General features: G+C 50.9%; 1 long non-coding RNA gene across 4 annotated transcripts in view; it reads right to left on the reverse strand.

The window, feature by feature from the left end:
• Positions 1 to 1,210, reverse strand: part of LOC307178970 — a 101,193-nt gene extending 99,983 nt beyond the window's left edge. For all 4 annotated transcript variants that reach the window (XR_013825312.1, XR_013825313.1, XR_013825314.1 and 1 more), the window contains exon 1: positions 783 to 1,210. This is a non-coding gene — a long non-coding RNA (uncharacterized lncRNA). The remainder of the gene's footprint in view (positions 1 to 782) is intronic.
• Positions 1,211 to 10,828: the final 9,618 nt, after the last annotated feature.

The raw sequence follows: 10,828 nt of genomic DNA on the forward strand, positions 1-10,828 counted from the left end.
GTAAAGACACAAAATCAGTACACACAGCTCAACTGCATTTCTAAACACTAATAATGAACCATCAGAAAGAGAAAAAAAATCCTATTTACAACTGCATCAAAAACAAAAAAATACCAAGGAATAAATTTAACCGAGCATGTGAAAGACCTGAAAACTTTAAGACACTCATGAAGACATTGAAGAAGACACAAGTCGGTGGAAAGACTCCCCGTGCTCATGGAATGCAAGAAGTACTGTCGCTAAAATGTCCATTCTACCCAAAGCGGTGCACACAGGGAAGGCAGGCTGTCCTGAAATTCCAATGGTGTTTTTCACAGAAATGGAGCAAATCCTCCTAAGATGTGTGTGGAGCCACAAAGGACCCCGAAGAGCCAAGGCGACCCTGAGAAAGGAGAACGGGCCGCAGGCATCTCCCTCCCTGACTTCACACTTCATCCCGAAGCTACAGTCCCCAAAACAGTGCGGAACTGGCTCAAAACAGGCGCACAGACCAGAGCGACGGGACGGAGAGCCCAGAACACATCCTGCACGGTGGGGGGGGGGGGCGGGCATTAAGTTATGACAAGGGGGCCAAGGACACACCAAGTGGAAGGGCAGCCCCACGGTAAACGGCGCAGGGAAGACTGCACACCCCATAACCCACGCGGCTCCACCGCACACCAGCCTGACCAAACACCCAGCTTTGCACACCAAGGCCTTCCTGGGTCGCATGAAGACGGACCCCCGCAGCCGTCAGTCGCCCCCAGGAAGCTTCTCCCCACTGTTCCTCACTGTCTCCTCACCTGTTCCTCCGGCGTCGCCTGCGTCCTCAGGAAACCCAGCTCCCGCCAGCGTGGACGCAGCCCCACGTTGTCCTGAAGCCAAAACCACAGCGAGTCCTTGAGGAGACCGAGCGCCCGTCAGCAGCCACAACCCGGCGGTGCCTGAGGAGACACAACTCCCCTCAGCTGCGCTCAGAGCGGGGTCCACGGGGAACGCGCATGCGTTGTGGGTCAGAGAGGCGGGATCAGCGCCACCCTGTGGTCGGAGCGGGAATTGCAGGCCGCCCCTCCCTCACGGGTCACTGGAGACAGAGACCCTGCTGGCAGAACTGCTGAACCCATTAAATAGTGGAAATCAAACAAATGAAGACAATATCCCATAGCTTCTCCAAAGTAGTTAGGGAACAATGAATTGGAAACCATATGGAATAAGATGAATGTAGACACGAGCTATATAACTTACACCAAATTCACTCAAAATGATTCAGAGACAAGTTTGAAATGCAAAACTATTCAAAATCATAGGAGAAAACATAAAAGAAAATTGATATGAGCTTGGGCTTGGTCATGGCCATCACAAGCATTGTGGTTTTAACACACAACACAAAAAAGGAGTCCAGAAAGAAAAACAAGAGATTCTGTGGACTTTATAAAATTAAAGGTTTCTACTGTCTGAAAAACCTCATTCAGAAAATCGAAAGACAACACACACTGGGGGAAAAAACTGCAAACCTATCTAATAGAGAATTTGTCTCAAAATATACAAAGAACTACAACACAACCCCATTAAAAATAGGGAAAGCTCTAAATAGACACCTGGTCAAAGAAGGTACAGAGATAGTATACAAAACTATGCCCAGGACAGGGGGGCAGAGAAACAGTAGTCCAGTTCAACTCCCTGAGTCATGTGTGACCCAGGACTAGTCCTGTCTTTCCTGGAGGCCTCAGAGTGAGGGGAGGGAGGAAGGGGAAGAGGGCGGATTCTGCTTAAACCTAACTCTAACCCCGACCACTCTCACCAATTTCATTCAACATGGTCTAGGAAGTCCTAGACATAGTAATTACATGCGAAAAAGAAATAAAAGGAATCCAATGGCAGAGGAAAATCTAAAACTGTCACTGTTTGTAGATGAGATGATATTTTATGTTTCATTTATTTATTTATTCATTTATTTATTCTGGTTTTGCTGGGTCTTAGTTGTGGCAGGTGAGCTCCTTAGTTGCGGCAGGCAGGGTCCTTTGTTGTGGCATGCGAACTCTTAGTTGTGGCATGCATGTGGGATCTAGTTCCCTGACCAGGGATTGAACCCAAGCCCCCTGTACTGGGAGTGTGGAGTATTAACCTCTGGACCACTGGGGAAGTTTTGACATGATGTTTTATTTAGAAAATCCTTAGGATGACCCCCCCAAAACAAATAGAATTCATTGGAAAATTCAGGTAAGTTGCAGGACACAAAATTAACCTATAGAAATCAGTTGCATCTCTATCCACTGGCAACAAACTTTCAGAATGAGAAATTAAGAAAACAAACCCATTGACAATGGTATTAACAAAAATGAAATACCTAGGAATACATCTAACCCAGGAGGTAAAAGACCTGTACTCAGAAAACTGGAAGACACTGATGAAGGAAACTGGAGACGACACAGACAAATGGACAGATATAATGTGTTCATGGATTGGAAGAATTCATATTGTTCAAATGATTCCACACCCCAGAGCAATCTAGAGATATGATGCCATTCTTATCAAAATACCAATGGAATTTTATGAGAACTAGACCAAAGTATTCTGATATGTGTAAGGAAACAGAAAAGTACCTGAATAGTCAATACGATCTTAAGAAAGAAGCACAAACTTGGACATATCACACTCCCTGTTTCAAACTAGACGACATATGTAATCAAGACAGTATGGTACAGGAACAAAAGAAATACACATAGATCCATGGAACAGAACTGAGAGCCCCAAAATAAACATAGGCATATATGGTCAATCATCTATGATAAAGGAGGTGAGACTATACAATGGGGAAAAGATAGCCTCTTCAATGAATGGTGGTGGGAAAACTGGACAACTGCATGCACAAGAATCAAACTGGAATCCTTTCTTATACCACCTACACAAGCAACCTCAAAATGAATCAAATACTTCAATGTAAGACCTGAAGCCATAAAGCTCCTTGAAGAAAACATAAGCAGTCTGCTCTTTGACATCCGTCTTAGCAATATTTTCTGGATCTGTCTCCCGAAGCAAGAGGAACAAAAGCAGAATAAACCAATGGGACTCCATCCAACTTTAAAGCTTTTCAATGTCAAAGGAAACCATCCACAAAATGAAGAGGCAGCCTACCGAACGTGAGAAAATAGTTGCAAACAATCTGTCTGAAAAGGGGTTCATATCCAAAATAGACTAAGAACTCACACAACTGAACCTCCAGAACCCAAAAACCCGATTAAACCATGGGACCGAACATTTTTCCAAAGAGTACGTACAGATGGCCAAGAGACATAAAAAAAGATGACCAATATCACTTATCATCAGGGAAATGCACATCAAAAGAACAATGAGATTATCACCTCACACCTAAAAATTTGGCTATCGTCCAAAAGACAACACTGTACCTAATAAAGGCTCTGATGCTCGTCCTAAGTCAGGCCCTGACGCTGTCTCTAAGGCCCTGTGGCCATCAATACCTAAAATCCTGACATTATCCTGAGCTAATATCCTGACCCATGTCTTACCAAGGTCCTGAAACTGTCCCAAAGTAAGCCCTGACGCTGTCCCTAAGTGAGGCCCGGAGGATGTCTTTATCAGAGGCCCTGAGAATGTCTTTTATGAAGACCCTAATGCTGATCCTACAGGGGCCCTTATACTACTCCTAAGTCACGCCCTGACACTGTCCCTCACTCAGGCCCCAAAGATAGGCCTCACTTAGGCCCTGTTGCCGTACCTTAGTTAGGCTCTGACGCTATCCCTACATCAAGCCCTGACACTGGTCCTGATTAAGCCCCTGACACTGGTCCTTACAAAGGCACTGATGCTCTCAATAACTAAGGTCTTCACGCTATCCCTAGTTCATTTACTGACACTGTCCCTGGCCTGGAACCTGACACTGTCCCGAGCTATTTTCCTGACACTTATCCTCACTGAAGCCATAATGCTCTCCCTAATTAAGGCCCGGATTAGTCCTAACAGGGGCCCTCACACTGTCTCTAACTAAGGCCCAGAATCTGTCCCTAATATAGGCCCTGCTGCCGGCAATAACTAAAATCCGGACACTATCCTTAGCTAAGAATCTGACCCATTTCTATCCAATGTCCTGACACTGTCCCTAAGAAAGCCCTGTCTCTGTCCTTAAGTGAAGGTCTGAGGCTCTGCCTAACTCAGACCCTGAAGCTATGCCTACCTGAGGCCTTGAGCCTGTGTCAACCTCAGGCCCTGACCATGTCTTCAACTAAGACCCTATTGCTGACCCAAAAAAGGCCCTGATGCACCTCCTACATCATGCCCTGACAGGGTGCCCAGCTAAGGGCCTGACGTTAGGCCTCACTCAGGCCCTGTCGCTCTCCCTAAGTCAGGCACTAGCACTGTTGCTACCTGCAGCCACGATACTGCTTCTAAATAAGGCCCTGATACTCTCAGTGACTAAGGTCTTGACACTATCCCTAGCTCATTTCCTGTTACAATCCGTAAACTTTACCCTAAAACTTGGCTTAGAAAATGTCCTGCCCCTTATGCTAATTGAAGCCCTTACTCTGTGCCTAACACAGACACTGAATTTAGGCCCAGGGCCATGACACTGTCACTAACTAAGGCCTAGATGCTCGTCCTAAATCCGGCCCAGAACTGTCCCTCACGAAAGCCCTAACACTATTCCTGACTCAGGCCCTGACACGGTACCTAACAGAGGCACAGATGCTAGTCCTAACGCAGGCCCTGACACTGTCTCTAACTAATGCCCTCATACCATCAATATCGAATGTCCTGACACTATGCTGAGCTCATTTCCTCACCCATCTCTTACCAAGGTCCTGAAACTGTCTGAAAGTAAGCCCTGACGCTGTTCCTAAGTGCGACCCTGAGGCTGTCCCTATCAGAGGCCCTGATAATGGCTTTAGCAAAGCCCCTGAGGCTGATCCTACCGAGGCCCTTATGCTGCTCCGAAGTCATGCCCTGATACTATCCCTAGCTAAGGCCCTGACACTAGGCCTCACTCAAGCCCTGTCACTCTTCCTAAGTCCGGCTCTGACCCTGTCCCTACCTGAAGTCCTGATACTGGTCCTAAATTAGGCCCTGATGTGCTAAGTAACTGAAGTCTTGGCACTATTCCTAGGTCATGTCCTGACACTATCCCTAGACCTTAACCTAACCTTGCTCTTAACTAATGTCGAGCCTCTTATGCTAACTAAATCCCTGATGCTGTCCCTAACTAAGGCCCAGAAATTTGTCCCGAGGCCGTGACGCTGCCCCTAACTGAGGCCTGGAGGCTTCTTGTAACTCAGGCCCTGACACAACCCCTAACTCAGTCCCTGACACTGTACCTAACAAAGGCTCTGATGCTCGTTCTAAGTCAGGCCCTGACACTGTCTCTAAGGCCCTGTGGCCATCAATCTCTAAAGTCCTGGCATTATCCTGAGCTGATATCCTGACCCATATATTACCAAGCTCCTGAAACTGTTCCAAAATAACCCCTGACGCTGTCCCTAAGTGAGGCCCTGAGGATGTCCGTAACACATGCCCTGAGAATGTCTTTTATGAGGACCCTAAGGCTGATCCTACAGAGGCCCTTATACTACTCCTACGTCATGCCCTAACACTGTCCCTCACTCAGGCCTTAAAGATAAGCCTCACTTAGGCCCTGGTGCCGTACCTTAGTTAGGCTCTGACGCTGTCACTACACCAGCCCTGATACTGGTCCTGATTAAGGCCCTGACACTGGTCTTAATTAAGGCCCTGATGTTCTCAATAACTAAGGTCTTCACGCCATCCCTCGCTCATTTCCTGACACTATCCCTGTCCTGGAAGCCGACTCTGTCCCGAACTCATTTCCTGCCCCTAATCCTCACAGAAGCCCTACTGCACTCCCTAAATAAGGCCCAGACTAGTCCTAACTAGGGACCTGACACTGTCTCTAAATAAGCCCGGGAATCTGTTCCTATTATAGGTCCTGTTCCCGGCAATAACTGAAATCCGGACACTATCCTCAGCTAATATCCTGACCCATCTCTAACCAAGGGCCTGACAGTCCCTAAGAAAGGCCTGTCTCTGTCCCTAAGTGAAAGTCTGAGGCTGTGCCTAACTCAGGCCCTGAAGCAATGCCTACCTGAGGCCTTGAAGCTGTGACCACATCAGGCTCTGATCATGTCTTTAACTAAGACCCTATTGCTGATCCAACAAAGCCCTGATGCAGCTCCTACATCATGCCCTGACAGTGTCCCCAGCTAAGGGCCTGATGCTAGGCCTCACTCAAGCCCTGTTGCTCTCCCTAAGTCAAGCACTGGAGCTGTCCCTAACTGAAGCTATGATACTGTTTCTACATAAGACCCTGATACTCTCACTGACTAAGGTCTTTTCACCAACCCTAGGTCATTTCATGACACGATCCATAAACTTTACCCTAAACTTAACCCTAGCAACTGTCCTGCCTCTTATGCTAATTGAAGCCCTTACTCTGTGCCTAACACAGACATTGAATTTAGGCCCAAGGCCATGACACAGTCCCTAACTGAGGCCTAGATGCTCGTCCTAATTCTGGCCCAGAACTGTCCCTCACGAAAACCCTAACACTATTCCTAACTCAGGCCCTGACACGGTACCTAACAGAGGCCCAGATGCTAGTCCTAACGCAGGCCCTGACACTGTGTGTAACTATACTCGGGCTGCCGTCGATATTTAATGTCATGATATTATCCTGAGATAATATCCTGACCCAAGTCTTACCAAGGTACTGAAAGTGTCCCAAAATAAGCCCTGACGCTGTCCCTAAGTGAGGCCCTGAGGCTGTCCGTATGCAACACTAGAAACCCTACAGCAGGTGGCCCAGACCACCGTGGCTATGGGATCCAGGTCACAGAGAACTAACATCAGAGGGCCCACATCATGAAACTGTGAGCCACCCAGCAATATGGATCTCAGAGCACAAGGCCAGCATCCCCATGGGATGGGAACCTGGCAGGAGTGTCCTCGCACCACTGGGCCCACATGAAAAAATATGGGGAGCCCATCAGTTAGGGCCTGACGCCAGAGGGTCCTCATCACCGAGGGGAGGAGGATCCCAGCAGGTTTCAACTGACACCTGAGGGCTCACGTCACCAAGGCGACTTGTGCCAAGGAGGAGTGACCTCAGAACAGAGGGCCCACCTCACAGAACGGTGAGGAACCCAGCTTGGATCAGACTCTCACCAGAGGGCCCACATCACCAAGGGGATGAGAACCAGGCAGGAGTGGCCTCACACCAGTGGGGCCACATCATCGAAAGTTGAAGAGCCCAACACATGTGGCCTCAAACCAGAGGACCCACATCACCAAGGTGCTTGGAGTGAAGCAGGCAGGAGGAGCCTCACAAGAGAGGGCCGATAGAATAGAAAAGGTGAGGAATCCAACAGTTGGAACCTCCCAGCTGGCGTCCCAGGAAACCGAGGCTATGGGATCCAGGCTGGAGTGAACTCACACCAGAGGGCCCACATCATGAAACTGTGAATAACCCAGCCGTTGGGATCTCAGAGCAGAAGGCCCACATCCCCATGTGGATGTGAACCTGGCAGGAGTGTCCTCGCACCACTCGCTGCACATCCGAAAATGTGGGGAGCCAAGCAGTTAAGGCCTGACGCCAGAGCACCCTCATTACCGAGGGGAGGAGGCTCCCAGCAGGCTGCAACTGACACCAGAGGGCCCATGTCACCAAGGAGAAGCGTGCCGGCCAAGCAGGAGTGACCTCACTGCAGAGGGCCCAGCTCACAGTAGAGTGAGGGTCCCAGCCAGGATCAGACTCTCACCAGAGGGCCCACATGACCAAGGGGATGGGAACCTGACAGGCGTGTCCTCACACTAGTTGGGCCACATCATCGAAATGTAAGAAACCCAGCACATGTGGCCTCAATCCAGAGGACCCACATCACCAAGGGGCTGGGAGTGAGGCAGGCAGGAGTAGCCTCACAACAGAGGGCCCATAGAATAAAAAGGTGAGGAATCCAGCAGTTGGAACCTCCCATCAGGCGGCCAGGAACACATTGGCCATGGGATCCTGGTCGGAGTGAACTTACATCAAAGAGCCCACACCATGGAACTGTGAGCAACCCAGCCGTTGGGACCTCAGAGCAGAAGGCCCACATCCCCAGCAGGATGGGAACCTGGCAGGAGTGTCCTGGCATCACTGGCTGCACATCAGAAAACGTGGGGAGCCCAGCAGTTACGGTCTTAAGCCATAGGGACCTCATCAACCAGGGGACGAGGAGCCCGGTGGGCTCCAACTGCCACCCGAGGGCCCACGTCGCCAAGGCGACGTGTGCGAGCCAGGTAGGAGTGACCTCACATCGGAGGACCCACCTCACAGAAGTTTGAGGAACCCAGCCAGGATCAGACTCTCACCAGAGGGCCCAAATCACGAAGGGGATGGGAACAAGGCAGGAGTGTCCTCCTACCAGTGTGGTCACTTCATCGAAAGGTGAGGGAACCAGCACATGTGTCTCGGTGGAAGGAGCCAAAAGGCCCACCTTCTTAAGGTCTCCTCTAGAGCTCCCAGACACCCTGCCGTCTTAGGCCTAACACTTGGACATTGTGACGGCATGGAGAGCCTGGGAACCCTAAGACACGGTGGAAGTGCGACTCGCAAGCTGGGTGCCAGGAACCTTCGAAGCACAGTGTGGTTTCATGTACGAAAGCGAGCCCAAGCGTCTGAGGCTGGTAGCCTTTTGCTTGAGAGGGTTGGTATCCTCGTGGGCCTGACGGCTACTTCCCCGTTTCCGCCACCCTCAGGAAACTCTTCAGCAGAGTCTTCGGAACCCGCTGAGAGAGAACAGCTGCCAAGTGGATGCACAGAACAGTCACCTCGATACCAGCCCCGTGTCCCAAGCAACGATCCTTCCCCGGAGGGTACTTAACCCACCCAGGGATTCAAGCAGGGGGTTTGCCTTGTCCAACTTGCACAGGAAAGTGGCAAGAGATGTAGGGCTCATCTACTTGCGTTCACACTACGTGGCCGGCCCGGAGAAGTTGTCACGGAGCCGAATCCAGCACCCTTCCTCCACCACGTGTGTACACCAAAGGAGCGCCGGGCACTGGGTGTTCTCAGGCCAAGAGAGAAGTCCTTGTTCTGTGCTGCACCTGCTGGGTGCTTCAAAGGTTCTCTGACCTTCCTCCTCTGGAAGCTTTTCAGAGCTGAGGCTACCCCTGGGCTGCGAAAGCAGAGAGGCGTAGAGGCCTTTCACACTGAAGGCGTGGGCTTGTTTCCCAGGGAGAAAGTGTACGTCGCCCACCCCCCACCCCCACCCCACCCCACCCCACCCCCAGCTGGAGGCGTGCAGGTGGACACCAGTTTGTTCTGCCCACGGAAAATACAATGAGGCGGACACGATTTGGGCCGTCTGGTGAAAGAATTTTGAATCGGCGGCACCCTGAGTACCTTTCCTGAAGTTTGCTTCCTAGCTGCTTACACTCGGCGTTCAGAGGCGAGATGAGAACAAACTTGCTCAGCGTGCGGCGAAGAGCCTTGATGCCCTGCCCTAAATGTTTGTGCTTCTGGCCAGCGTCACGCAAGGACTTTGACATGCAGGATTCTTACCTTGCCCTCTAAGCTGTCCCTGTTGGCTGAAGCAGTCGGCGTGTCTGTAGCGCAGCCTGGGAGGCAGGGCGTTGGGGGGAGTCTGCCAAGTGACTGGCCTCCATTATATAGCTAACTGAGAAAAATGCGTCGAGGCTTTCGGGAGCCACTTACAGGGAAAGGTTGCAATTCAGAATTGGAGACTGTGCTGGCAAACGTCAGCAGCTCCTCTGCCTCGGAGTGCTCTTGGTGTGCCGACTCCTAACAGCCACCACGGTCCCCAGCATGGGAACGGTCCCATTGCGAGCCGGTTTCATCCGTGCAAGATCCACGGGAGGCTGATCTCCAACGATCGGTCTCCACACCTTGAGCCTTTGGGACAGGGCAGTCCTGAGCCGATGTGCCCACCAGGGGACGCAACCAAAGTTTACTTACCACAGGAAAGAGCATCAAGGCCTCGTGTTCTCTCCATGAAATGAACGTGAGCTTGAAGGGTGATGCGTCAGAGTACGCTGTGAACAGCTCGCTGGTACGCCTGTCTTGCCCCCTCTCACGGTCTCACGCACCCGGGCTCAGGTCCGTGTAGGAATGCTGAGTGGGAGCGCCAGCCTCCCTTCTGGATTCTGAAGCCTTCCACCCCAATGGTGAGTCTGTGTGTCTCTTACGTTGGGGGGGGGGGGCGGGGGGGGCGGAATGAGGTCGCCCACAGAGGTTCTGACATGAAAGAACTAAAGACACACGGTGCTGAGGAGCTGGTTCCTCATGGAAGGAGCCCAAAGGCCAGAAAGCCGAAGGTCTCTTTCAAAGCTGCCGGACGCTCTGCCGTTCTAGGCCTGAGATACGGACCTTGTGTGACGGCACGGAAACCCTGCGAGATTTAGGAGACATCGCCAAGTGCAAGTGGCAATCCGGAAGGAAGAACCTTCAAGGCGGAGTGTCCTTTCCTGTACCAAACTGCGCCCAAGTGGCTGAGGCAGGTAGGCTTTTACTTCACAGAACCGGTATCCACGTATGCATGTGGGTTACTCTAAAGAAACGACACTGTGAGCAACCTCTTCCTAAAAGCCTTCGCAAACGGCTTTGGAGACAACAGCAGCGAGCGCAGTGGAGGCACAGACCATTATCCTAGATAGCAGCACAGTGGCTCTAGCAGCGATCGCTTCCCGGAGGATACTTACGCCACACCGAGATTCCAGCAGGGAGTTTTGCTTTGTAGCAGTACGACTCACTCAAGAAACAGGGATGAGGTGTAGGGCTAATCTACGTGCGCTCACTCTATGTGTCCGCGAGAAGGTTTGACGGAGG

This window comes from Stenella coeruleoalba (assembly GCF_951394435.1).
Source record: "Stenella coeruleoalba genome assembly, chromosome: 20".
NCBI classification, from domain to species: domain Eukaryota; kingdom Metazoa; phylum Chordata; class Mammalia; order Artiodactyla; family Delphinidae; genus Stenella; species Stenella coeruleoalba.